This window comes from Protopterus annectens, chromosome 2.part2 (genome assembly GCF_019279795.1).
Source record: "Protopterus annectens isolate FY-2018-M chromosome 2.part2, PAN1.0, whole genome shotgun sequence".
Classification (NCBI taxonomy): domain Eukaryota; kingdom Metazoa; phylum Chordata; order Ceratodontiformes; family Protopteridae; genus Protopterus; species Protopterus annectens.
The window spans coordinates 511,839,486-511,863,898 of NC_056730.1; positions in this window are offsets into that span (position 1 = coordinate 511,839,486).

Consider the following 24,413-nt stretch of genomic DNA (forward strand, 5'->3'; position numbering starts at 1 on the left):
CATTAGGGTATCTACAAAATATCCCAAGTAACAAACTAAAACAATGAGTAAAAAGGTCACACAGAAAAAACAATTGATTAAAAAAACACAAAAAAGAAAAATCTAGCAAAGCTAGACTTTCCACTGTGTGATACCTTAAAACTCTTGTATCAGAGGCAACATGGGATATATGCAAAATTACCCTTTAAGGATATCAGGTATTTCAGCTAAATGGCAGTTCTGAATGTCCATGACTTTTTCTTTTACTTTTAAGTTTATTTATGGACAATTTCAGGTCAATAAAGCCAAACCCGCTAGCTGTGGACATGCATGCTTTTACCTTCTTATGGCATAATCAGCACAGCATAAGAGGTATGACAACCCTGTGTTTCCAAAAGTCAAGCATTCCTCTTATGCTGTGCTGATTTTACCAACACCAGGACTCTGCATGTAGGTGATGCACGGAATAAGATGTGAATGGATGCAGCAGTGAGTACCATGGTTTCACCTCACATTAACCTGATTGGAATACCAATATGTTAACTTGTATTTCATGTGCATGACAGAAATAGCAGAAAGCACGTAAAGTTTTTGTACAGTGCCCTACATCACACCGATAAAAATCACCTATCTTTTCTGCAAAGACCATGTAAACCAGGTAAGAAATTATGTAGAAACGTACCAGAATGTGGTAATAATGACAACAACAGATAGGGCTCAAAAGGTACACATTGCAAACTCAAGAATTAAATTCAATAAAAATGTTATAATTCAGATATAACCATGTTTAATGACAGAAATTCACAATAATAACGTTCTGATCTAGAACAGGCAAATAAAGGGGTGGTGCTTAGTACATTTTTGGCAGCATGAACACCTTCCAGAGTTTTTGATTACTTTGTAAACTGATTAAATTGAAGTGAATCTCAATTATACAGTTCCTTTCTGAACTGAAGACTATATAAAATCAACATGGACAGTGTCTGTGTAACATTTATTGAAGGAGTGTAAATACCTTTCCTGTTTTTAAACGAAGTGCTGTTTTACAAGACACACATCAATAGCATCTTGACTGCTAACAAGACTGCTAATTAGTGTCATTAACTGGGAAATACAGAGAGTTTTGTAAATGGGAGAGCAGCAGCTGTGCTTTATGGGAGCAAGAGCAGCATATTTTTTTATTAATGAACCAATATCAGCAGAACAGGTGGATTAAGGTATTGAATGTTGGGGAGGGGTACTTAGATGAAAAGGCCACATTTTAAGTTTAGGCCATAACCCTAACAAATAATGTAGTGCAGACAAATTGTACAGTGATGTTCTATAACCCAGTTACTGCAATCTATTTTCACAATAAAGAAACTCTAGCACCTAACATAATACGTGGTTGGAATTAATTAAAGTTTCAACCCTCATTTCTTGTCTTTTTTAGATGATATCTTGGACAAATAAATGCTATCTTGCTACCTGTATGTTTGGACTTTTCCTAGTGAAAAACAAAACCAGAATAGTTACTGCACTGTATGTTTCTGATGATACCAAGTGTTGGTTTATTGTGAATTCCATTTTATGTGAAATATTTATATTAGTGGGCTAAACTTAAAGGTTTCATTGACGAGCTAAGATATAGTGAGGGATGGAGTTCTAAGTGCTTTGCTGCTCCAGAACTAACAGCACAAGCAGTTTCATAAGTGAAGATGAACACAGGGTACAATAGGGCAGAAATCTAAGATATAAACATGCTTAGGACTGATAAACATATGAGGACTTTGTCTGAACTAAAAATTGTCCAGGTGTCAATAATTTATAAGTAAAAAAAAAGGTTCAAATGTAATATTCTTCTAAGGAGGCAAATTAAGAAAATCCATAGCAGAAATAGGTAGATCTATGTTATTCATATGTCTCCAATACTGAGAGTTGCTGCTGTATCTTAAGATAGAGTAGAGATGAATAATACATCTACTTTAAACAGTGTTAATTTCAAACCCAACTACTTTACTTTTAATTTAAACAGTGATGTTTAAAGCAGCAAAGTCACTTTTAGGAGTTGTTCTGTTTTCATTTGCTTATTTTCATAGTGATATCATAGTACTTGGCTTTTTAGCCTTTGTTTAATTCCACAGATGGTGTTAAAAGAAATCTAACTGCTGAATCTGAATTGTTGTGGATCGAGCCTGATTAAATTCTTAGTGACCTGGTTTATGAGGTCAGTGATGATACATTCCAAGTATTTGCAAGCAAAACTACTAAGGCTAATCAGCCTAGAGTTATTTGGGTTATCACTGGGAGTACCCTTATACAACGACATCATGACCATAATGCACCAGCCTGGAATGCTGTTGGGAACTTTTGAAGAAGCATTTTTGGTCTTGGAGACCACTTTAAGGATAGGTCCTTGGAGATGGAGTGGGAAGTAGGTCCTTCGAAATGGGGAGAGGAGAGACTCAGATATGTTTTTGTGTGGGGTTGATAGTTTCAGAGGAGAAAGTTGCAGCAAATGTGTTAAGTCAAAATGTTAGATATCATTAGGATTTGAATAGGAGATGCCATTATAGATCAATTCTTAACAATGATGTAAATTATTCCTTTGTTTTTTTAACATAGCTGAAGAAAAACTTATGATTATTCTTAGCCTCAGAAGCAAGTTTATGTTTGTGGAAGGCTTTGCTGGTCTTAAAAGATGACTTCAGTTTCTACATAAGTTGTTTTATATTCTGATTGTGATGAGAGATTCTAGCCTTACAAGGTAAGCAGTTTATTCCTTCTCTTGCAAAGTTTATTTATATCTCCTGACCACTTGGGGCTTTGTTATTGCATTTGCTGCTGTTGTTGGTCCTGGTGGGGGCAAACCTATCAAAACATTTATCTAAATGAGCATATAGATCCTTGTCATAGGTGGCTGCATATCCCAGATGAGTAGAACATAAGAGTTAGTATTCATACATCTAAACTTGTAGGCAAGTGCGAGTCAAAAAATGTCTTTCTTTTTTTCTGTATGGCCTTTTCCCCAGTGACACTGATACTGAAGTACTTTCGTAGAAGTAAATGCTAAAAAAGGTGAATGCCATTGTCAGATGCTTGTTTGGATTTTTTCCATTGCTGCCTTATCAGTTTCCCCAGCAGAAAGTAACTGTGAAGACTCCTTGCCAGGTTACTTCTTCTCATGCTGTGTTCAAGATATTCCTTGATTCAGCTTATTGGCTTTCTGAACAACACACGTCATTAAAAGCAAGCAGTGTGACTTTTCTTTCCACTGTTAGTATGTTTGGTGATTGTAATAAGTGAATCTCTGCAGGGGGAGTTTTGCTATTTTATGACTTCCTGCTACTACACTTAACAATTTCCCTTAGCATTTGCTTCATAGGTTCATTGGTCCGTAGGAGGTTACTAGGCTAGTGGCCCTAGAGCCCTTACAAGCCTAGCCACGTTAATCCCAATTTGCCCCAATTGTTCTTATTAGGTGGACATAATTCACAGAGTGAGTCTATGGTCAACACTGACTACCCCTGTCCATGAGGGTGAATCTGCAGTCTCCCATCTATTTGTCTAGGTCAAGCTTGAATAGGGTCAGTGAGGAGCTCTGCTTCATGAGAATTGGAAGTTTATTCCACAGGAGCGGCAGTCTCTGGGGATATAGCTGTATCTCCAACATGTTTTGGTAATGTCACAAGCTAGGTTTAGATACTTAATGCGAGTGACTCTTGTGCCATTATATTTGCAGATGTGCAGCATTTCCATCATGGCAGGATCAAAGAGACCACCATGTAGGCCAGGTACAAGTCACCTCTCAGCAGCCAATATGATATAGAATACAGTGACAGGGCTTTCAGTCTGTCCAAGTATGTCATGGTTTGGATGCCCTGTATTTTCTTGAAACTGCAGAGTGCCTTTCAGAGTTCCATACTTTGTGCAGAGGAGAATGTTGCTGCTTTTTTGAATTTTCTGAATATGATTGCTCTGCAGTTTCAATGAACAACATGTCAATATCAATGAAGTGGGAGTTAGAACATTTTAAGACTATATCAGCAAAACGAATAACAGAACAGTATATATGGTTTTCACATATATGTTGCTGCTTTTGCTCCTTAGCTTTTCATATGAAAGTTACAGGGTAGCTGCTTCTCTACTGCGCTTTACAAGTGCTGCTTGTAAAAATTATTTTCCCCCCTTTATTTCAACTGTTCATGCAGATGTTTCATCTTCCAAACAGCAAGGATGATCTATTTCTCTGCTTCTGTTACTGGCTCTGTGAATTGGTAATAGATAAAGAGAGAGACATTATGTGCAGGGACAGCACTAATGTTTATTATAAGCAAAGGTCTTTGATCTTTATCACTTAACCCCACTTCCCCTCTCAAAATTCAGGTAACAGCCTAAAGATTTTATAATAACTTTGTAGACCCCTTTGGAACATCAAGAATCTGACCCACGTAATTTGATATTTTGGGATGGTCAGAAGACAGAACATGAGCTTGAAACTGATGATTTCTGTAAACAGTAGTTTTAAGAGGAAAAACTGTTCTGGCGGACTTAGGAAGTTTGAAAAAAGCAGAATGTTCTTCTCACTATTGTGCAACTGCATATTGTATTAGCAAATGTGGAGGACTCTCATCATAGAAACCAACGAAGTCTAGCTCCATATTAACAATGGATTCTGCACTCTAAGTATCTAATAGTGGTCTCAGTCAACCAAACGGTAACGGTGATAAAGATGCAGCAGTTTCATTGGAGCACATCATCAGGTCATCTTTCCTTTCTTTTGCACTGGTCACCTCTCAGAAAATTGCTCAGACCAGTTTCCCAGATGAAACTTTTCATTTTAGTTCCAGGCATGATGATCTTCCAAATATTAAACAACAAAGGAATGTCTCTATAAACTATATCGGATTAATCTGTCATTTCTGATAATAAGGAGGTATTCAGAAACACTTGCAATGTTGAGGCACAGCACTAAAACTACAGCTGCTGTGCAGCAGAATGTCACAGTGCTGACAGGTTATGTAGTAGGAGCACCATAGTGCCAGCATTCTGACAAGGTTATAAATTAGAGTGGCAGTCGCACTATTGAACAGTAGGGATGTGGTCACAATACGAATATAATGTGACCACAGTTTCCAGAACAGTAAAGTGGCATGCATGATGTTAAACACGTTCACGTGCCCTATAATGCACCTCATAGTGGCAACTCAGATACCGTGAGGAGAGAACAGATGGGCAGCACAGCACAGCGTCACATCAGTTCATTACAAAAATGAGGAAAACAGGAGACAGTAAAGGAAGAAAAGCAGATGAACATACACTAAAGCACTGTTATAACTTGTTGATACTTGTTAACCTCTGCTATCTCTGAAAAAACAAAAAAACAAAAAAATCTTGCTTTTTTCCCACTTTTCTGAGATTTAAAAAAGTTCAGTTACAGGCTTGCTGTTCTTGAACTGTTTGTAAGTTTCTGTGAGGCCATTTTTTGCTTGGGCTAAAGGAAAGTCTCTCTGTTGATCAGTGGCAGTGAAAAACATTGAGCAGCCTGCCTGCCCCTGTGGGAGTGGTTACTGACTTGAAACTGTAGTTTTATTGGCCATTTTGGGTCAATTCCAAAACTCCTTCATCTTCCTCTCTTAAAACCTGGTTGCCTCGTGGTTTTGGTGTCTTTTCAGGCTTGTTGGCTGTTGGTGAAGCACCCACCAAGAGGAGAAAATGCTGAGAGAAGAAAGGAGCCACTTTTGAGGCTTTAAGTATTTTTCCTCTGTTTATTTGCTAGGTTTGTCTGCATAGCCGCCTATTTTAAGCATTTTCTGGCTTGTTAAATTTGATTTCTGCATTAGTAACTGTATTTAGAGCACAACCTAGAGCTGCTTACTGAATTTCCTGTTTGCACTTATTTTTAAAATCGTTTTTTTCTCAAAACTTGCATTTTATCTGTCTTTGGCCTAGCACTCTTGTGTGGGGTCATTTACTGCACTGTTATAACTTGTTGATACTTTAAAAACGAACACAGCACTCGAAAAAACTGTTAAGTCCAAAAAAGTGCCTGGACACGCTGTTAAGAGATCCACGAAAGTTTATTACACAGATTTAAAATGATGAACCACGCTGCACCTAGTCTCCGAGATGCCAGACCATTAAATCATAAACGCTCTTACATACAACTTAATTCCTGCGTTTTCGTCACTGAAGACTTCATCAGACAATGCAATAAATTTTATACACACATATAAATACTGAAACAGTTAATTAATGAACAATTCCATTGGTCATAAACCAATTAAACTCAGTCAAACACACCAATCCCTACCTTGAATTCATTAATATTAATTCCTTTCATATTAAAGTGCTTTGTGCTATAAGTTAAAAAGTATATATGAATATATTCTACTATTAAAAACTGACTTCTACCCATTAGTTATAATAAATAAATATTTAAATATTTATGTAATAAATATAAATAAATGTTTCAGTATTTATATGTGTGTATAAAATTTATTGCATTGTCTGATGAAGTCTTCAGTGACGAAAACGCAGGAATTAAGTTGTATGTAAGAGCGTTTATGATTTAATGGTCTGGCATCTCGGAGACTAGGTGCAGCGTGGTTCATCATTTTAAATCTGTGTAATAAACTTTCGTGGATCTCTTAACAGCGTGTCCAGGCACTTTTTTGGACTTAACTTGTTGATACTTGTTAACCTCTGCTATCTCTGAAAAAACAAAAAAAAAAAAATCTTGCTTTTTTCCCACTTTTCTGAGATTTAAAAAAGTTCAGTTACAGGCTTGCTGTTCTTGAACTGTTTGTAAGTTTCTGTGAGGCCATTTTTTGCTTGGGCTAAAGGAAAGACTCTCTGTTGATCAGTGGCAGTGAAAAACATTGAGCAGCCTGCCTGCCCCTGTGGGAGTGGTTACTGACTTGAAACTGTAGTTTTATTGGCCATTTTTGGTCAATTCCAAAATTCCTTCATCTTCCTCTCTTAAAACCCTCTTTTGCGCGTTTTTGCGCGTTTTTGAGCATAGTGCAACAACGGGCAGCGCCACCTAATTGGGTTTAAACTACTTCTGGCTCCACAAAGTCTGCTCTTCACTTTTTCCCTTAGAACTGCTCTATCTCTCAATTTAAACACCATATTCTCATTCTAAGGCCCTTCACTGGTCCAATTAAGTAATCCTACAAGTTAGCACTATTAAACCATAAGCACTACTTACTCTTATACTCTCTACGATTATCCTGTCCTCTATTGGTCCATCTTAAATTCAGTTTCCCTGTTACTCTAGCATGTCCAAAGGTCAGTCAATGGTTTCCTCTCCAGTCCAGCTGGTGAATCTGGGAATTGTGAGGCAATGTTACAACTGTCTCATGTACATGGACAACCCTCTCCTCCTCCAAACAGGTTCAAATATATGTGAGAGATGCAACTATTTAGCCAAACTGGAGGCTGAGCTCTCTCATCTCAAAACTGGTGTAACCAGTCAGGAGGAGAAGGTAACCTCACACAACACAATTCCAGTATCACATAGTCCCACCACATCAGCGAACCAAACACATAAATACAAAAAAACATACTCGGAGGCTCTAAATAAAAATCTACCTAAGCAACAGAGACCTCCAAAACAGACATCCAAGCAAACGCCACCTCAAAACAAAACACACACAACACATAACCCACAAAGTCAGTGTGCCAAGCAGCCACAGCCCTTAAGGCTGGATAACACACCTGATACTCTTGTTATAGGTGACTCTATTGTCAGACACACTGACGTCCCACTCACCAGGCTGAATAAAGAGAAGGTCATGGTGAGCTGCCTGTAGGGTGCTAGGATCCGACACATAACGCAAGCACTCAGGTCACTCCAAAGCAAATACAAATATGACTCAGTCATTGTACATGCTGGTGTGAATGACCTGAGACGTACCTCCCTGGACTACATGAAAAGAGACATAGAGGAGCTCTCTGATCATGTAGCCCAGGCTGGTATGACCCTGACTTTGAGCAGCATCTTACCCTCACCTAGAATGATGCCACAGTACAAAGACAAAATGATCGATTTTAACAATTGGCTAAAATGTTGGTGTCATTCAAAGGGGATCCAGTGTCTGTCAGCCTGGGATGACATGCTCGACAAGCCACGTTGCTTCGCTAGGGACGGCTTGCACCTGTCACCACTGGGCTTTCGGATATTGGCAAAGGCTCTTGCCACACCCATAGTGCCTTTTTTAGGCAAGGCTCAAAAGTCAAACCCACCCCCATAGACAGCACAAGGAACAAGAAACTAAGGGTAATGCTGCTAAACGCCAGAAGTCTTAACCTCAAGATGCACGCACTCGAAGCTCTCCTCAGTATGGAGAACATCGATATCTGTGCAGTGACAGAAACCTGGTTCAAGGCCCCAGAGAGCACCCCAGCACTACCAGGCTATACCTCGTATCATGCTTTTCGGCCCCAAAACCCGGACCGAACCACAAAGGAGGGAGTTTCCATATTTATCAAGGATATCCACACCTCCAGGTTAGTGGCATTGCCGCAGTATCGGAGACCATCCATGTGCAACTAACAGTGGGCAAGACTGCTTTTCAGTTTATAGCATCCTACAGACCACCCTCTCAAAGTCAGGAATCCCATTCGGCTTTCCTGAAAACATTGAAGAACATGAAGATCTCTCCGAACACCATTATATTGGGTGACTTCAACTGCCCAAACATTGACTGGGAGCACTACTCAAGCCCCAGCACCTTAGCCCAAAGATTCCTGGAAATTATAAACTCAAATGCTATGGAACAACTAGTCACCACTCCCACAAGAGGGGACAACATACTAGACCTGATCATTACCAACATGGGGACCCTATGCTCCACGCCAGAAGTATATCCCTCATTGGTAAGATCAGACCATAAATTAATTTCACTGGATGTCCACATCCCGACCCCACCCCCAGCCCAGAAAACCACAGTGAAAAACTTCTCAAAAGTGAACTTCTCACTTCTCAAAACCGAAGTGGAATCCTTCAAGGCCCCAGGGCCAGTGGAAACTACAGCCCAAACTGCAGAATCCTATATAAATGCATTCTACAGACATCTCCAGGAATGCATGGATCATGCTATTCCAAACAAAACCAAGACCCAATCATCCAAAGGCAGGCATCCAGTCTGGTGGACCCCTGCCATAAATAAACTGTACAACAGAAGGAGGAAGCTACTACATGATAGAGCAAAATCCCTAATAGGGAAGGCATCTCTGATCAGTACTAGCAAAAAATTACGATCCCTCATAAAATCCTCGAAGGCCAGCTTCGAGAGAAAAATTGCACAGGACACCAAAGACAATCATAAGGCTTTTTTCAGTTATGTTAGAAACCTGGGATCCAACTCCCAGACTTGTTCTGAGTTGATTCTAAATGACAAAAAATACACTGAACCCACAGACATCGCCAATATCCTGGCAGACAGGTTCAGTGCAAACTTCTCCACCCCCTCCCCCCCAAAAGAGCAAGTATCTATCCTGGCAGAGGGCTGCCTCCCAAACATCTCAGATGCTCAGGTGAAGGCTGCCCTCTCCAAAGCAAAAAACACTGCTTCCATGGGACCAGATGGTGTCCCAGGTTGTGTCCTACATGAACTACAAGAGGAACTAATCCCTCAAATAAAACGGCTATACAATCTCAGCCTCACTACAGGATATGTGCCCACAGAATGGCGTACAGCAACAGTGGTCCCACTCCACAAAGGTGGAGCCTCTACAGACCCTGGAAACTATCGCCCCATAAGCCTGACTAGCTTAGTCTGCAAGTCTATGGAGAGGATCATCATGGAGCTCATAAACAAAGACATTGGGGACCTACAGACACTAGATCCTACCCAGTTCGGCTTTGTCAAGGGCAGATCCTGCCTTTTGAACCTAGTTGACTTCTTTGAAACAGTCACCAAAGCCATAGATGAAGGGAAGGTAGTCCACACAGCCTATCTGGACCTTGCAAAGGCATTTGACACAATACTCCACTCGGGCATCATAGATTAGCTATCCAGCTTAAATATAAACCCCTATGTCACAAGATGGGTCGCAAACTGGCTCAAAGACAGAACCCACAGAGTGAGAGTTGCTGGAGCCATGTCAGACTCAAAACCGGTCACAAGTGGTGTCCCACAGGGTTCTGTCCTGGGACCACTCTTGTTCGGTATATACTTTTCCGAGGTACAGGCAAACATGGGAGGACTATGGCTCACCAAGTTCGCAGACGACTGCAAACTGGGCGCCATAATCAACTCTCCAGCTGACACAAACATCCTTCAAAAAGGTCTCACAGAGACAGATAACTGGTGCCAGCACCATGGTTTAAAGCTAAATGCCAAAAATGTATAGTCATACCCTTTGGCAAAAACAATGTGCCCACAAATTACCACATAGGCGGAAACCCATTAAGTACAGAGAAAGTTATTAGGGACCTGGGGACCCAAGTTGATAGCAATCTCTCCTTTGAAAACCACATTGCCAAAGTGGTTAGAAAGACCTTCTACATAGCCCACCTCATCACGAAGGGTTTCACATCTAGATCAAGAGAGGTAATCATGCCCCTTTATTCATCCCTCATCAGGCCCATCATAGAATACAATGCCCCTTTTGGGATGTACCTTACCCGACACCTGCAGCAATTAGAAAGACCCCAAAAGTATCTCAGCAAGAGGATCAAGGGTCTCAAACAGATGCCATATGCTGCTCGGTTAAAAAAACTCCAGCTCTACTCAGTTGCATACCGCCTACTTCGAGGTGATCTATGCCTGACATACAAAGCTATGTCAAATCCAGAATTAATGGACATGCTCCACCTCAGTAAATCTAAATCCCTTAGAGACACACGCTCGAGGGACGTGAACCTCAGCACAGAAATAAATAGAACTTGCTGGAGGGACAGGTTCATAACCCAGAGGCTCCCTTCACTCTGGAATAGAATTCCAGTTCATGTGAGGCAGAGCACCTCACTGAATCTCTTCAAGAAGAATCTCGATAAGTGGATGGAGGATCGTAGGTTTGTCCCAGGGATTACTCCCGTGTCACTATTAGACAGAGGCACAGTAAACTAAACCTTAAAAAGGGCACAGTATACTCAAATCAAGGGGTGGCGTAAGCCATACAGAATCGGGCTAGGCTTATAATTGCCCCAGGGCAGATAGCCTAGTATGAACCTATGAACCTATGAACCTATGAACAAGGGTAACCTTAAGTAAAGATAGGTTGTGAGAAGGAAGGACTTTTTTGGGGACAGGGGCCCATTTTATAAGAAGAAGGGTAGATAGGGAAGTTAACAAGGAGCTTGTGTTGGAAAGAAAGCAGGAGGTGGGAATGTAGCAGGGGTAGACAAAGAAACAAACACAAAGCACAGACACAGATCAACAGGGGCTATACAGTTACAAAAGGAGGGGACAACAGTAGAAAGATGCAGACAACTGTTGATAGGGAGGTTTGGACAACAAACTGAGTATGGGGAATGATGCATTACAGAGGGTGAGCCGCAGGATAGGAGAGAGGGTATAGTACAGTATGGGAGCTTGTCTGACCAGCCCAGAAAATATTATATGCAGATATCAGTCACTTCAATGGTTACATCATGCACAGGTTCTGCTTATGGTGGCGTAATGGCTGGGCCATATAACTGTAGTGTTCCATGATCCCAATGTGCAGATGCAAACACCTGACACATTTAATGCCAGGTCATCAAGAAGGACACTTCCAGGTCACTCTCAGAAGAGAAGTCTGTGTCCTGCGCCCGAGAGGTAGCCACAGAAGAAGCCATTAGCAAGCATTCCAAGCTGCCTTCAGCAAGAAGACCTTTGTCCCACTGCTAAGAGACAGGCCTAACAACTGCTGGTGACTCAGCATCATGCACTTCAGCAGGGGGAGATCCAGGTGCCTTCCACTGCCTCACAACCTGCACTACAACTGGACCTGAAAAATGACATTAGAAAACAGAAACAGAATTAATAAATAAAACACATTAGCATATTTGTATGTTACAAACAAATTGCCTGTTTCACAGTACAGCCATGGGCTTAGTAAGTGTTCCCCATTACTAGGCAGTTTCTCAGACCTGTTAATACAGGCATCCCTGTTAACACTCTTTCTCCCTAGCCACTCTAAAAAAAGGAGGGACAATTCAGTACATTGGGACCCCGTCAAAAGAAGGCAAGCAAACAGACAGCAGGCAAAGAAAAAGAAAAAAATCAGATATACAGTTCTTACTATAGTTAGGATGAAACATTCTCCCTAACCTCTGGCTATAGCAGAACAGGTTGGAGTGGTACTTCCACAGGTCACTACAGGTATGCATTCACTGCCTGCTAGAGGAGGTGATTCCAGTGGTATCATTCATCCATCTTGGCAAGGTAATGCCAGGCATCCACTTTATATAATTGGCCATCCAAATGTCTCAGCAGGTGCTCCTGATAGGTTCTGTGCAGCAGATATAAAATATATATTTGCTTTTTGGTTGTACCACAGAGGAGCCTTATGAACCCAGCACCTAAATGAGCCACATCCACTCTATTGTTCTACACAAGGACTGAAACAGTAGCCCCACATGTACAACCACAGATCTGGACATCACGTGGGATACATCATCAAGTAGCCAAGGTACACTAACAAAAGTATCAGTAGTGTAGAGTCATGGTGCTATAGGCTTCACAAGTTCACTGTATGAGTGAGGCATGCATGTCCTATTAGCATTTTTTAATTTCTCCAAATTTTTTGGGCTTCTAATACCATGACAGGAATGGACTCAGTTCCTAAGTCAAAATATGATTAATGTTCATTAAATTAGTATTGTTTCAATCTTTGATGTTAGCCAGAAGTGCTCTTTGCAGCACCCACAATGTGCCCAGTAATGACTCCTTCTACAATCCGTATGGAGTTACATTTATCAATAACATATCTAAGTATGATCGTGATTTTTTTTTTATAAGCACAATTGCTCCTACTACTATTGGAAATGTCTGGGTATCCTTCTTCCACATTGTCCTCATTTCTGCCTGCAAATCCTGGTATTTTATGACTTTGTGTCTCTCTGTACATAAAACACTGTAGTCTTTGTGTAGCAATTTCAGTGATTAATGCTACTTTTGTCTTCTTTTCATGGACTACTATATCTGGTTTTCTCACACCTATTTTTGAACTGTTGGTAATGGGTGATGCCATGTAATATAAACTTCATCATTTTCTATAATGCTTTGTGGCTCATGTTTCCAATGTTTTTCTGTTACCTAAATATTATAATGTTTGCACAATCCACAATGCAACAGTTTTGTCACATTATTATGCCTTTCAGTATACAGTCCTTCTGCTGTTAGTATATTACAACCAGCAACAAGATGTGCAACTGTTTCCAATTCTGTTTTACAAAACCTATATTTGTCTGTTTCTCACATATGTTCAATGAACTTTGTTAACCAGCATGTTCGTAATCTATTGTCTTGGGCTGCCAGTATTAACCTTTCATCTTTTGGTTTAAATTCACATCTCCTTAACCATTCCTGCATTCAATCCTGATCAACATGAGGCTGTTCCAAGAGCTTCCTATACTTGCAACTATAATAAACCTTCTTGCTCACAATGAAACTAATAAACCAAACAACAGTGAGCAAATGCACACACACACAGCCAAGGAGAAGCTGAAGCCAAAGTAATTTATTGCAAACGAACACTAAAAATAACAACACATTGAGCGCTTTCTTCTGTATAATAAAATACTTCATCAGAACGGTAGTTAAAAAACACACTGAGCTTTTATTTTCCCTCAAAATATAAATAAACCTAAGCTATTTTCACAAATTCCTGACAGTCAGTTGCAATTTTCCAAACAAAATGGTACCCTTCATTTGAAATTCCCCGAAGAATGAGTAGTTGGCGCTCCTAGTAGGATTTCTAGGATTTCTGGACAACACACTGCAGCTTTATAACAGTGTTTTGGCCACAACAGATTTATTTCAGCCTGTGTTTTCAAGAGCCAACTTCAATCTCAATAATTGGCTGGAGAACAATGTCACTTGGATTTCTACCCCAGAATCAGCAGCTTTAACATATCAGGAAGTGGTGACTTCTTTCAAGGTAAAACTGACAAAATATCGAACCTTAATCATTGAAAACTCTTATTTTAAAAAAATGTATTAAAGCCAGTAGGGAACCTAAGAGTTTTCCACTGTTTTATCGTTACTGTAATATAATCAATCAGTCTAGTGTGTATCTTATACATTTTAAGCACTGTTTTATACATGAATGTGGAATATTGTCAAATGCTTTTTTGTAGTCTATCCATGCCATACTTATATTCTTCCCCTTTTTACATTTCACTATGACTTTATTTAACAATAAATTATATTTTGTTCCATATGAATTTCTTTCATTACCCTTTTGTTCTATTGCCATGATTGAGTTTTCTTCTAAATGACAATAAACTTTGTCGGCATCAATTCCTGTGTTTAGTTTATAGGTCACTGGAAGGCAAGTTCTTGGTCTATAGTTTTTAGGATAGCTTGCAGGTTCACTCTTAAGTAGGAGCATTGATTTTCCTGTTCTTAACCAGGTTGGTGTCTGTTCGGGGTGTGCATACAAATAGTTCTTACTCACGGCTAAATTGTCACATAAAGTAGGCAGAAGTTAGGTACTGCCTCTGGGCCTGGGGTCTCCCATTTAGAAGCTTTTCTTAACTTTCTTTCAATCTTTCTGGCTTCATCCCATATCATATCCTGTACATTTGAGCTTCTTAGTCTTTCTTTTACTTTTTCTATCCATTTAGCATCTTTGTTATGTTCCACAGGATCTTCATAGATATTTCTCCAAAATGTATTTATTTCTTCTTTTTTTGGAGGTGTTTCAATTCCTTTTGCCATGTTTCCCAATTATCTATAAAACTATTTTGGGTCATCAATAAATTCCTTATTTTGTACTTTTCCTTTATATTTATCTGTATATCTTCTAAGTTTTCTGCCTGTGCCGATATTTTTCGTTTATTATTTGCGATAGTGCATGATAGATCCTGATCTGTTCTGATACCGTGCATTGCTTGTATTGTGTCTATCTTTCTGAGTATTTTTGTTGATTTTTTCCCTCTTCTATACTCTTCTAACAGTGATACCTCTTGTCTTGTGTTATAGTGTTATGCATGTCCTATTAGCCCTGTGATGGACAGACACATGCATGGTGGTACTGCCTAGGTATAGTAGCTTAATGTGTTAGAGCAGTGATTCAGATATGATTCTGCCATGTCACCTCATTCTCTTAACCTCCATGCTATAACAGTTAGTTGATAAAAATGTGGTCGCTATATTTCAGAAGACAACATCAAGAGAAGTAAACCAGGAATGAAGATTTAGACAAAACTTCAAACTGCAATACAGACACAGTGAAAGCAGACAAGATGCATGGTAATGTGAATATTTTGACTTCTGATCAGCAGCTTAATTTCAGCTCTCCCAGTGTGAAAAATAAACTGAGAAAAAAAGGGTCAGTGATATAGTGAGCTTGAGTAAAATTCAGTTACTGGCTAGTAAGCATGCTGCCTGGATGCTAGCAAATAAGATATTTTGAAAAGCTGAAAGAAAACCAACCAGAAAAGAAAAAGAGAAAACATTAGCTGGGAAGAATCCTGTGGCTGTTTAGCAAAAGAGCAGTTCAAGCTTCAGTTCTGGAACAAGAGATGACTTCCAATAATTTAAAGGAAAAATAAATCAAATGTACCCAGAGGTGATTAAAATAAATGAAACATTAAAAAAATATATCCACTCAAATAAGAAAAGGCTGGACAAAACAGAAGAAGCTTTAACTAGCTATTCAGATGAACTGGTAAAATTGCAAATAAATTAGAGTTTGAAATGAAAAAAAGGCTGGCTGAGTATGAGGTGTCTCAAGAAGAGCTGTTTCAAAAAATGGTAAAGTTAGAAGACACAGCGCTCAGTGAAAAACTAAGATTTTCTCCTGTACTAGAAAAACTGGAAGGAGCAGACTATGTTAATTTGATGAAAGTACAAATAAGCAACCGGATTGGTGTTCTACAGCAGAAGAAGCAGCCAAGACATATATTAGTAAAGATGCAATCCTACCAGTAGAATGATTTGATCTTGACAAAACTGTGACAGAAGGGAAAAGTATAAAAGAACTGGAGACAGGTGACTATTTGTGGAAAATGCTTATTCAGTGTACACCTAGCAGAAAACAAGCAAGCAGGGAATATTGAGAACAGGTGTGTGATTCAAGCGGTTGTAGTCAGCTATCTTCAGAATATTTTTTCCTGGAGAATCAAAGACTTTTTTTTTATTCAGAACAGGCTAAAAAGGAAATAAAATAGCTTATCCAACAAAATGTGAGCCATTAAATAGAAAGGGGTATTACATCTCATTCTGCTAACAATAAAGCGGGCCTATATTAGATAAACGAAAGTTTATCTTACCGAACACTACCATGAGCGAAAATCCAGTAACCCGAAACCGGAATTGTGAGATCGCAGTACAGTGAAGATGGGAATATTTGCCCTTTCCTCACTATAGTGCGATCTTGGAGTTGGAATATATATTTAGTGGGGGTGTGGAGGGCACAGCCCCCCACAATTGCAGTTTAGAGTTCTGGGATTTTAAATAATGTCAGCATTTGGTAAGATAAACCTTTGTTTATTTAATATAAACCCCAATAAATCTCATAGCAAAATTTTACCAGTGAAACCTTTTCCAATGTTCCAAAGGAAAATGCTTGAGCAACAGAAAAAAGTACAGGAGTTAACTAGAAGAATCAGAAGTACCTTGGACTTGAACCAGATTCTGGTGTTGGGAGATACAGATGATCAGAAAGAAGACCAGCAACACTGAAATTATTGAATAAATAAGAAACTATAAAGCATCAATCACATTTGAGAAATATGGCTTTGCAAGAAAAACTGGCTGAGAAAGCCTGGACTTTTGTTTCTTTTGTTAACTGTATGGGTATACTGTAAAGCATATATCCCACTTTATGTCATTAATGTTTAAAAGGACACTAAAGGGGATAAAACAGAAGTAACTGTAAGTAAAGCCATTTCTGTTCTTATTAGTATTTGTTTAAACATTTCATGATAAAAACTGCATGTTATATTGTAAAGAAAAATATATATTTAAGAAGTAATGGGAATTATTTAGAGGGATTGACAAAGGTTAAAGTATTGCAGAATAGGGAGAATCTTGCAGAACAAGCAGAGGCATAATTGCAGAGTGCTAAAGAGAAAATAAGAGATTTCCTGGATAATATGCATGAATTTAGAAAGACAACTGTTAAGCAACCATATTTTGATAACAGCTCCACATCACTGAAACTTTTAGCATGCTTAGGCAACAGAATGTTGAAAGGATTATCACCAAGCTTAAGGAGCCTAGGGCAAAAAAAAAAAAATCATCAGAGATCATATAGAGGCAATATAGATATTTTAGAAATTATATGAAAATTAAACAAAATCAGAGGAATGTGGAAACCAAGAAAGAACACTAATGGAAATATTTATGGAGGACATAATTATGCCAGCACTGGAAATAAATGAGGCTCAACAACTAATAGTTAAGATAGGATGTGAATAGAAAAAAAAGATGATGTATATCAGTCCTCAGGGAAATCTCCAAGAATAGATGGTATTCCTGTAGAAGTTTGGAAATTATTAAGAAAGAAAGTGATAAAGACCTGGAAAATTTTGTATAATATTATTTTAAAAGGAGGAGAAGCACCAGCTTCCTGGTGGAAAGCTGTGGTGGTGGCTATATTACTCAAAGACAGTAAAGACCCATCAGACCCAGCTTTATATAGACTCATTTCAATTTTAAACCATGATTTTGAACTGTTTATACTAATTGAAAGAATGGCAAAGGCACTGACAAAATTTATAGATATGGATCAATGTGGTTTTGTAGAGGGGAGGCAAACATTTGACCACATTAATAGAACAGTGATGATCCAGAGGGAAGCCAAGTGTATGAAAATACTGCTGTTGTTGGTGGGTCTTGATGCAAAGAAAGCATTCAGCTGAGAAACCTAGGATTTTGTGAGTAGGGCAATGGAGGCATTTGCATTTCCTGATACAACAATCAGGTTAAGTAGGAGGATATTTGAAGGACCAGAAGAAAGAATTTAAATAGGAGGGCTCTTCTCCAATAAGTTGTGTTTGAACAGAGGAACCAGGCAAGGGGTGTCCTCTTTCCCTTTTGCTATTTGCTTTATATTTAGAGCCATTGCAAAGAAAATAATAGACTCAGGAATTCAAGGAATGTATTTATTTATTTGTGTTTGTATTATGGGGAAGAGCACTAATCTCCATGAACCTTTTTCAGACTCAGCCTGGGAGCAGTACCTGGTTCAGTGACTTGCTTGGAGTCACACAGTTAGGCAATGGAAGATGAGGGAATCAAATTTTGCACCACTGGACCACAGGAAACAACTCATTTACTGCTCATAGTTTCATAAGTTCATAGGAGGTTACTAAGCTAATGGCTTTAGGGCCTTTACAAGCCTAGCCATGTTATACCCATGATCCATAATTGACCTTGGTTAGATGGCCATTACTTGTAGAGTCAGTCTATGATCAGCACCGACTACCCCTGTCCATGAAGGACATAGGTGCCACCCCAAGAGTGACTTTATGGTCTCCCATTCAATTGTCTAGGTTGCGCTTGAATAGGCTTATTAAGGAGCTCTGCTTCACGTGAATTCGGAGTTTATTCTAGAGGACAGGCAATCTTTGGGAGATATATCTGTCTCTCCAGCATGTTCTGTTAATGTCACAGGCTAGGTTGAGATCTCTGGAGCAAGTGACTCTTGGTCGGATGTGCAGTATTTCCATTAGGGCAGGGTTACAGACTGCTCTGTAGGCCAGGCATAAGTCACCTCTCAGCAGCCTGTAAGATACAGCGTACAGTGACAGGGATTTCAGTCTTTCCATGTAGGTTATGTCTTGGAGGCCCTGAATTTTCTTGGTGAGAAACCTCTGTGGTCTGTCCAGCTGCTGCAGGTGTCTGGTGAGATACATGTAAAAGAGAGCATTCTATTAGTGGTTTGATGAGGATTGAGTACAGAGGATATAGAACAGCCTTAGCTTTTGATGTGATGCCCTTACTTATGAGATGTAAAATGTGGAAGGTTGTCCTTACCACTGTGGACACATGGTGATCAAAGTTTAGATTGCTATCAAGCTGTGTTCCCGAATCTCACTTAGGGGAGGTGCTGTCAATTCTGTAATTTGCAGGGACTTCCTCTTTGCCAGAGAGGATAATAATGCACTTTTTTGCATTTAGTTTTAGTCCATGGATTTGGCACCAGTCATTTGTCTGTGTTAGCCCCTTTTATAATATGTTAACATCATTTGAGGACTCATTGATTGCACCCAGTTTGCAATCATCAGTGAACTTGGTAAGCCACAGCCATCTAATTCATTTATTTTATTTATTTATTTATTTAACATTTGCTTACTGGGAAAGTCCGACTTGGAACAAAGCCAATTTTCAGAGGCGGCCAGGGGAGGGCGGTGGTCTGGACGCATGTCTTTGTACCATGGGAGGAAAAGAGAGCACCCAGAGAAAATCCACACGAATGCAGGGAGGACATACAGACATCGCACAGAAGGCACCCCAGCTGAGAATCAAACTGAATAACCTCTTGCTGTAAGGTGGCAATGCTACCACTGCACCACTGAGCTGTCCAACTACTTCCACCTGGATGTCTGAGAAATAGATTCCAAATAGTAGAGGGCTGAGCGAAGATCATTGTGCATATGGCACTGGTAACAGATCTATTGGTAGAGGTGGAATCCCCAGCTTTGATAGTATATGTTCTGTTGGTGACCCAGTTGGCTACCTGTCTAGTGATGTATGGGTTAATCCATGGCTGGGAGAGTTTCTCAATGATATCTGAGTGGGGGATTGTGTCAATAGCCTTGGCTAAGTCAAGATAGGCAGTATGTACTGTTTTGCCTTCATCCAGGATTTTGGTGACATTCTCAAAGAAGTCCACCAGGTTCAATAAGCATGATCTAAACTTGACAAAGCCAAACTGGGTTAGGTCAAGAGTTTGAAGGTCACCTATGTCCTTGTTGATAAGGTCCATTATGATTCATTCCATAGCCTTGCAGATAAGGCTGGTTAGGCTTATGGGTCTATAGTTCCCAGGGTCAGTTGATGGACACCCTTTATGCAAGAAGGGGATTACTGTTGCTGTTCTCCACTCTGCTGGAACAAAGCCAGTCCTCAGGCTGAGGTTAAAGAGAGTGTCAAGTGGTTCCTCTAGGTCTTGCTTTAGATTGTTTAATAAGCATCCTGGAATGTTATCTGGTCCCATAGAGGCTGTGTTTTTGGCCTTGGAGAGTGCAGATATGACCTACTCTTTGGAGATACTAAGTACAGGACTGGTGTCAGGTATGCTTTGGGGTATGGCTGGTGGGGAGAGGGAGAGTGAAGTTTGCACCAAATATGTCAGTTAACAGGTTAGCAATTTCCTCAAGTTCAGTATGATAGGTACTGTCCACTAAAAGTTTGGTAAATAGTTAGGCAGTCCCTTTTAGATTTTTGACGTAGCTAAAGAATACCTTATTATTATCCTTATTTAGTACCATAACTAGCTTTAGAGGACTTTACAAGATATCTGATTTGTTTGTTCAGGCTGTGGAGAGTATTCTTCTTCTTCTTCTTATGTTGCTGCTAAGCAACCTCCCTCTTCTTATTAGACATCAGTTTCTTCCTTTTGTTATATAACCTAGTTATACTTGAGGTCCACCAGGGTGGGCCGTTATTTCAGGACCTGATTTTGATCCAGTCAAATACAACCAAGTCTATACAGTTGTTTAGGGTTTATACTGGGAATTTGTGTACTCCTCTGCATATAAGTCATTGTTGGCTGTGTTAGCAAGGCATTTGAAACTTTTCTTATCATTGCCTAGTAGGCTGTAGTTAGCATTGGAGATATTTTTCTTTTTTTTTTTTTTTTTTTGCTCCTGTGGGGGTGTCAGGTCTGATTGTTACTTCAAATGAGACAGATTTATGGTCTGACCTTACCAGGGAGGGCAATGCACAGGGGGTAGTGCAGTGGTCTCCCATGTTGGTGAGTACTAAGTCTAGGACATTTGAGCCCCTCGTGGGGTGCAGACTAGCTCTTTCAAGGCATTTGTATTGACAAAGTCCAGGAAACTCACGGCAAGCAAGTTTGTGCTCATGTATGTTGCCAAATCAATGGACAGATAGTTGAAATCATTCACGACCAAAGTGTGTGGCCATATAAGTGAGTGACTCTAGTAAGTCCTGGTAGACAGTAGACTTCTCTTGGTTTATGGTAGGGGACCTGTAGCTAGCAATGATGTGGTAGGGTGCTTTCCCTATAGTTAGTTGGCCCTACAGTAGCTCAAGAGAGTCATACTATTTAACCAGTCTCGGGGTGTATTTGGCTTTAATGAAGATGGATACATCCCCACCTTTGGTTCCCTTACACTCTTTTTGGGGTCTGAACCTGTGGAAGGCATTGCAGCCTTGCATGGCTGTAGTGCTGTCTGCAGCCTTGAACCATGTCTCAGGACTGCAGAGACATCAGCATCTTCCAAGGTAAGGAGTGTTTCCAGGGAGTGCGGTTTCCTGTTTAGGTTCCTAGCATTAAGCAGCATAACCTTGAGTTTGTCTCGAGTGGATTTTTTTATATTGGAAATTTTGTTGTTTTGACATTGCCTAAAAAAGGCACTGTTGGTGAGGTAAACACCTTTGCCAGTATCCATAAGCCTATATGAGACAGGTGAAGACCATCTCTGGCAAAACAGTGTGGTCTGTCAACCATGTATTTCCAGACTGACAAATACTGGTTCCCACTGGATTGACACAAGAAGCTAAGCCAATTGTTGAAGTCAATCATTTTTTGTCTATATTGTGGCATCACCCTGGGTGAAGGTAGAATGCTGCTTAGGGCTAGCGGCATATCTGCCTGGGACACATAATCTGAGAGTTCAGTCATGTCCCTCTTCATATATAGTCCAGAGAGGTATGTCTCAAGTCATTCACCCCAACATGTACTATGACAGAGTCATAGCAGTAATTGTTGTTGAGTGACTTGAGTGCATGCATGATTTGATGGATCCTGGCACCTGACAGGCAGCTGACCATGACCTTCTCTTTGTCCAGAGTGGTGAGGGGGACATCTATGTGTCTCACTATGGAGTTGCCTATGACCAAGACATTTGGTTTTGAAGCATTTTGCCTTACGATTTATTTGCTAAGACACTGGTGTGTGTGTTATTATGTAAAGTGGATTCTATTTGCTTTGCAGTGTGTGCAAGTGGCTTTTGCCTGGGAAGTCTCTAACCTTTTGATAGGCTTCTATCGAGTACTTCCAAGTATGTGGTTTTATGTGTTATGACCTTGTTTGTGTGAGAGGTGATGTGTGTATACTGACAACCTGTTTGATGTCTGGTTTGTTGTTATGTGAGAAAACTGATTCCATATTCATAGTATAATTATATCTCTCACATACTGCATTTGTTTGTTTTAGGAATAAGGGGTTTTCAGTATGCATGAGGCAATTACTACATTGCCTCATGATGCCTATGCCAATCAGGCTGACCTGAGAAATGGTTGGAAACTGACCATCCACTATGGCAGGTTTTTACTGTAACTACTACTGGGGGAGTGGGCTAGTTTGACCACATTTTGCTCTAGGATTAACAAAGGGGCTTACTCTATTGAAGGATAGGGGTGAAAACTATGGCCAAGCTTCTCAATGAGCAAACGGATTTCCAGCAATGCAGCAGGGAAGCTTGAGAAGGTTCAATAACAGATGTCTAGGAGAAAATTGCCTTTATGTAAGTCAACTGCCAGACCAGGCAGGATATACTTGGCATGGTAATTAAGAAAAGTTGACTTTATTTGCAGATGATATTATTTTATACTTGATAAACCCAGAAAAGGATCTTGGTGTGGTGGAACATTTTGAGACAGTCTCAAGTTTCTTTTCAGGATATACACTTAAAGAAGCTAAAACAAAGGCAGCAGTCATAAATTATGTATTCATACATGAACTGGTTCAGCAATACTCATATTTATGGGAAACAATAAGATAAAATATTTAGGAGTATGGATTAAAAAGGCTTCTGTTATGGCAGCTAAGGATATGGGGGCGAGATAATTAAAAAACTAAGAAAATGGAAGCTCTTGTTTATGGATCTGGATAGTAAGGTACGAGTAATGATTTTTTTTAGTCCCTTTGATTTTATGTACAGGTCAGACATATTATTTATTAACCAAAGGATAAGTAGTGAACAGTAATTAATAAAGAGTTAAAAGAAGTTATCTGGGAGGGGAAGTGAGTTGACTGGGACAAGTTGATCCTCCCAGTAGAACAAGGTTAGTTAGGATTAGCTGATTTGAAGGGATATTTTAGTGGTGCAGGATGTCAATGCAGTGGGTGGCTATAATACACAACTACAGGTGCTTTGCAGGGTCAATGATATGATTCTCCATGCTAGGACCAAGGTATAAGACAACACCAGAGACAGGTCTACCACAGGAGGTTGACTTCCAGTATGAAAGTGGTGAAAGAGATCCTGGTAATCCTGTCTAGGGTAAGTGGGCAAATTCTTATACCTGGCAGTGGCTTGGATATGAGAGATAGGCTGGTAATAATTGCCTGAGTATCTGCAGGGGATGAACCAGTTTAGAGCTGGTATATTTGAAGTGTGTACACTGACCCACATGTGAGAAAGCATTAGTCACCAGAACACCCATGCTTTTATTTTTCAAACTACATTGGGACTGCAACTGTGACAACCTGTGTGATGTCTCTACTCTGGGCCAGTAATCAAGGAGCTTCAATGCTCACTACTGGCACCAATGAGGGGCATTCACTTGGAACAAAAATAGAAACACACAGTATTTCCAGATACAGCTCTCTATACCAAACACAATTTCCCTTAAGAGCACACAGGAAGCACACTCAGTCCTGGGGGCTGGGTTTCCCTCTCTCTCTCCAGGACCCCAAATAAGACTCCCCACTGACACAGCTGTAGAGTTTAGTCTTCAGCCAAGTATTCCAAGCCAAGTCCTCCTCCATCCTCTATGTGAAACCAGTGCTTTGTGTCCCTGCTCCAAGTAGCTGACATGCACACTCTTTGAGATTTGGTTTACACACACACACACACACACACACACACACACACACACACACACACACACCTGTGAAAAGCTGGCATAGATTTACTAGCTATGCCCCCTCTGCCCAGACTATAAGGTACTGTAGGTACTGCAACTAGAACACTCCAAAGCCAGCTACTCTAAGGATCTTATAAGGGTACCCAAATTATATTGAGTAAAATTAATACTACTACAAATGGTAGTTTTTGACCATTGCAGCAAGGCTTTCAGGAGTGGCCACTGTGTCACCAAATAAAGATAAGTACTCTCAAAGGTTAAAATATTCTCTAAAAGACCAGCCAC